Genomic DNA, 6,000 nt, shown 5'->3' on the forward strand with positions numbered 1-6,000 from the left:
AGGATAAGATAAGTCTTATCCATTTAAGAGTCTAGATCCAAAGAAACTCTCTCCTAATTAGATTAGGAGGCTGATCCAAAGAAGACTATAAATAGGGGACGAATTCTTCAATTTTATACACAACAATCTACAAAGTTCTTCCTATTCTTGCCTTTCCTACATAGTTCGATCTCCACTTGTGGATCTGATCAAGAAAGGTTTTTGGTATTGTTTATAGGCTGAAGAAACAATCTGAAGTCGTGCTCACTAGCCCTTGTTTCATTCTTGTTGAAGAATTTCGGTTCTTGCTAAAGAACCGTCCTGCTAATCATGCTTCACCACACACTGTCATCTCTAGTGGAGGCGGGTTTTGGTCTTCTCCTTGGGTGTGAACACCTTCATTGTGAGTTACTGTTACTTCATACCAGGTATATTCCTCTCCTCCCTTTTGGTTTTAGATCTGGTCCGGTTTTGGATTCAAGAACGAACCTTGAAAATGCAGTTTTCTAAATTAGGGAATGTGATTCCTTGATGGGAGAAAATAAAATTTTGAAATTTCGCCCAACCTTCCTGTAGGGTTCAGCCATCCATATGATGGATCTCTCATCCCTTCAAATACAAATGAGCATTTTGAGGAATCAAATATTTCAAAGGATTAAGATATCGATACGATACTCTTGATATGGGGCGTATCGTATCTGTATCCATGATTATGGATATAGGATATGCTACGATTGGATACGTATCCTACGAGTCGTGCGTATCGGTACGATACGCCTCCGTATCAGGCTTTATTGCACCATATCGGTGGATACGGTCCGATACACACCGATATGGAGGTGTATCCATGTCTACTTTGACAAAATTGTACATTGAGTACTTTTGGATTGTTTTTAATCTTTAATACAAGTTAAAAAATAGTATTATGAAAATTAAAATAAATAATTTAAGATTTAATTTTTCCAAAAAATTACTAAAAACTAAAAATTATAAAAATAATATATTTCATCTACCTTAGATGATTTATATATTTTATTTTACACATAATTATATGTTAAAAATGAAAACATAGTTATTATTTGAAAAACTAGAGTTGTTATATAAAAATACTAAATAAATAAAATTTCCCAACAAAATTAATGGAAAACAGAAAATTATAATAATAAAAATTGAAATGAATAATTTAAGATTTAATTTTCCAAAAAAATTTAATAAAAACTAAAATTTAAATCTAATTTATTTTAGAGGTTTTTACTGTTTAGTCCACCCTTAAAAATCTTAACTCCATCGTACAATTGGGGTAGGTGCCAGCTCGGAATTGTTGCCAATTCAAGGGCGTGTATGGTGTTATAGGTGGAGTTGTTTTAAATTTTGAATTGTTGTAGGTCTATAGTTCAAATCAGAATTCTGAGGTGGAGTGCAATCTAAAAATCCCTTTATTTTATCTACCTTAAATGATTTATTTGTTTTATTTTACAATTATGTGTAAAATAAAAACATTATATGTTACAAATGAAAACATATTTATTATTTAAAAATAGTTGTTATTTAAATAAAATACTAAATTAATAAATAATCCTAAAAATTAATAAAAATTGAAAATTATAATTATAAAGTTGAAAGAGTGATAACTATTGTATAATGTTTGAATGTTCTAAATCCATGGTATTGTTTATTGTAATATTTCTCTTCATATAACATATTGAAGTATGCATTTCTCATGTGTTTATATTTTTCATTCGTATTTGGCTTAATGGTCCTTGGATATTTGGCTGTAATGATACTTTGATCCTTGGATATTTCTAATTTTTCAGAGAAATTTGGCTGTAATGGTCGAGTTCTGAGATTCTTTTCAGATTCAAGAGTCTCTTTTTTTGTTTCAACCATGTCGGAATGAATATATTGAAGATAAAATTGTGGGGTCTGTGTTCAGAGTCTTTCGACTTCCAACCGCTTTCCCTTTCCCCTCCATCTCCGCCACTCTCTTCGTCACCCTCTGCCACTTGTAAGTTCACTCTTTACCCCAAACTCTGCCATGCCATCCTATCGGCCTTCCACTTCTCTCCCTCCAGCCCCAATAATTACAGTTGCTTCTCTGTCAAGTAGTGCCTCAAGCTAGCCAGGAAGACCTCCTACCTGATTTGTCGGTACCTCAACGACAATCAATGCTCCACTCTAATCTACGTATAGGTCGGTGTGCTAGATGACTGCCGACAATTGTTCAATCTCAATGTGGACTAGTTGGGGACTATCACCACAGAACTGAACTCTGTCGAGTCACTGACGAACGACCTGGTTGACCAGGTCCAACGCACTTTGATGGGCTTCCAGCTTTTGGGAGTGCCATGATGGGTGTTCTGTATGGATCCTTTAGTAATGCCACTTAGTTGCTAGTGCTTTCGCTTGGGCTGGTGACTTAGGCTCTGGCTCGACAGAAACACCGGGGAAGGAAACGAAAGAAAAGCGAGGTGGAGCGGTTTCTATTCAAAAAATAACTCCCATTGCTCGAAAAAATTTGACAGTCCTGATTTTAGGAGATGGTTGATAAAAAAATAAAAAAACATTAGATGAAACTTGAAGGGTATTTATATCTTCTTAAATGTTACTGGTTAAGGTAAGTACTCAGTTGTTACATTTTGAAAATTTGGGCTGGATTGTCACAAAGTGCAAGATGATAATCAATAATTTTTCCTTTTTTTTTGGGAAATTGTTTAAAATTCACCATGAATTTTCAGCATTTCTCTTAAACCCATCACAACTTTTCAAAATGTCTAAAACTCACCATGTCATTAACTTGACATTAAACAGACTAACGGGTGTTAATATATTATCATTTTAACCTTCACAGAAGATATATAAGATATATACAAAATAAATTAACGGGTGGTAATATATTACTATTTTAATATTTAGACATGAAAAAGGAAAAAGGTTCAAAAAATATTTTCAAATATAAAATATATAAAAACATAGAAATTACAAAAAAATATAAAAAATTATATAAATTGCAAACAAAATAAAAAATTGTTTTCAAATTATAGAAACTATAGAAACTAAAAAACAAAATCAGAAAATATAAATTGTAGAAAAAAAGCACAAAAAATTATAGAAAAACATAGAAATTGCATATAAATGACAAAAAGTACAAGAAAATTTATGGATTGTAGAAAATAGAAAAATGTAAAAAAAACATAAATTATAAAAAAACATTGGAAATTATAGCAAAACACTAAAATGCAAAAAAAAAAAAAACAAGAAAATTGAAAACGGAAAAAGGCTGTTTTTCCTCTAACTCACCATTCAAGGGTAATTTGGTCCTGAAAATTGTTATTTATGCTGTTGACATGAACACCTCTGTTAAGAAGCACTAACAACACACTAAGGGAAGGTATATTTTGGAAAATAAAAACTTATACATGATGAATTTTAGACATTTTAAAAAAAATTATGGTGAGTTTAAGAGAAATATTAAAAACTTATGGTAAGTTTTGAACAATTTCCCTTTTTTTTTATATTTTTGAAGGCGGGATTTGATCCCATGTATCCGCTACGACCAGCAGCAGATTTTACCAACCATTTGGTTAGCACCTTTCTAGCGTAAATATGTGATATTCATACATAGACGGCTCAGCGCGGAACTAGCATAACATAGGAAACGAATGACAGATCTCTTATACTCATTCGAAAACCCTAACCCTAGATTCCTCAATAACAATTTTCACGGACAGAGAGGGCTGACAGATTCTCGTTCGTCCAGCAATGGCGATCTGTAACTATTCTCACTTCAAACCCATCTCCTTAACTCCTTCAACGAATCGCTGCATATTCGAATCGTCCACCTCCCGCGTCCTAACCTTCCGATGCAACAACTCTCTCGCCTCAACGCAGCTCAAAGCCGAACCGGAACCAGTCCTCACCTCCGTTAAATCATTCGCACCAGCGACGGTCGCCAATCTCGGCCCCGGCTTTGATTTTCTTGGCTGTGCCGTCGACGGACTCGGCGATTTCGTCACCTTACGCGTCGACCCCGACGTGCATCCCGGCGAAATCTCGATCTCCCACATCCATGGCGTCGAAAGCAGCGTCGCAAAGCTCAGCAAGGACCCTATATCGAACTGTGCTGGAATCGCCGCCATCTCCGTCATGAAGAGGCTTGGAATCCGATCAGTGGGTCTTTCGCTGGAACTCGAGAAAGGTTTGCCGTTAGGAAGCGGCCTCGGATCAAGCGCCGCGAGTGCTGCAGCCGCCGCTGTAGCCGTTAATCATATTTTTGGCGGGAAGCTACCGGTGTCAGAGCTTGTTCTGGCTGGGCTTGATTCAGAGCAGAAGCTCTCCGGTTATCACGCTGACAATATTGCACCGGCGATTATGGGAGGGTTCGTTCTGATCCGCAGCTACGAACCGCTTGACCTAGTCCCATTGGCGTTCCCAGAGGAGGAGTTGTTTTTCGTTCTAGTAAGTCCGGAATTCGAAGCTCCGACGAAGAAAATGCGGGCGGTGCTGCCGAAGGAGATCGGAATGTCGCATCACGTATGGAATTGCAGCCAAGCAGGGATGCTGGTGGCGTCGGTATTGCGAGGAGACTTAAAGGGGCTGGGGTTGGCTTTATCGTCGGATAAGATCGTGGAGCCAAAGCGGGCGCCGCTGATTCCTGGCATGGAAGCAGTAAAGAAGGCAGCGATTGAGGCAGGGGCGTTTGGATGCACGATTAGTGGGGCCGGGCCAACGGCGGTTGCAGTGACGGATGATGAGGAGAAAGGGAAGGAAATTGGGTATCAGATGATCGACGCATTCATGAATGATGGAGGTATGAAGGCTCGTTCAGTGGTGAGAAAACTGGACCGAGTTGGAGCCAGGGTTATTGAAAGCAACCCCTGATGAAGAATGAGGAGAAATTTCAAATTTCTAGGTTGGTGTCCTTTGTTTCAGATCCTTCGTTTGGATCCTCATTATCAATTCTTGTTGGATAGTGGAAGAGTTCTTATTGTGTGGTTGGAAGCAACTCACTTAGTCCATACAAAGAGAAAAGTTCTAATTTGATTGTATTTAGCTGCTTCTTCCATCTTGCCTATCTGGCTTAATCCAATGGAATATTTGTTTATGAAGCATCTATTTAAGTGGACTATGAAATTTTGATCCATTCAGACACCTTCAATGCTATCTAAGTGGACTATGGAATAGTTGTTTTCTCTTTCATCAGCATGCATATGTGAACAGTATGGCAGAAAAGAAGCAAATGGGTGTAACAGCAGCAGAAAAAAACAGGCCGACAACTTGGATGGATATGGATTTTGAAGATCAAATTTGTTTTTTTGTTATTATTTTTTATATGAGGCTACTGTTTTATCTATTATTAGATGCTTCAGTGCAAGATTAGGAACAAAATAAGTTAGAATTTCAAGGCACTCCTCCAAGATTGATTTGTCAGTACTGCGAAGTACCTGTTTTTCATGGGGATGTATTTATATTTGTATTTCAAGATAAAATGAATCTATTTCTATTGTCTGGTATGCAGAAGAGAAACCTGGTTCAATTCAGTTTATCTACTCTTGATAATGGTGAAAAATAATACTCTGGTTAAAGACATCAAAATTAGGGTATCAACCTTAACTGAAAGTCTGCAATTGATGGAAAGAATTGGAGAATGGCCTATAGAGAATTCTCTGACAGAATTTATTAAATTAATGATGCCTTTCTTTCTAAAAATGTTCTCAGTAAATATTACCATTTATTACCAAACGACAAATGAGATCCATAACCAGTTTCTTTGAATTAATGTATCATGAAACATGTGGGACTAGATGACTGGATTGCTCTTGATGGTTGATAAACAGCTTCATAATGATCTCAAAGACAAGTCTTAATGGCAGGTTGCAGCGTTCTTTGGCAGATTTGGAGGGGAAGAAACAAATGTATATTTGAAAACAGCCCTTCAAAGTTCAAACCTCAATCTATCATTGAAACGGCAAATGTATTGATGGTCAATCTATGGTCTCTCAGGTGCTCTCAGAAGGCAGAAAC

The 6,000-nt window shown here is 36.9% G+C and overlaps 1 pseudogene across 1 annotated transcript; it reads left to right on the top strand.

The window, feature by feature from the left end:
• The first annotated feature begins 3,401 nt into the window (after positions 1 to 3,401).
• LOC148872394 (homoserine kinase pseudogene) lies at positions 3,402 to 5,489 on the top strand (annotated as a pseudogene). Its single transcript, XR_016107669.1, has one exon. The product of XR_016107669.1 is annotated as a homoserine kinase pseudogene (transcript).
• The last annotated feature ends 511 nt before the right edge of the window (positions 5,490 to 6,000 follow it).

Source organism: Nelumbo lutea, chromosome 2 (genome assembly GCF_056320005.1).
Source record: "Nelumbo lutea isolate HS-2025 chromosome 2, American lotus-T2T, whole genome shotgun sequence".
Lineage (NCBI taxonomy): Eukaryota > Viridiplantae > Streptophyta > Magnoliopsida > Proteales > Nelumbonaceae > Nelumbo > Nelumbo lutea.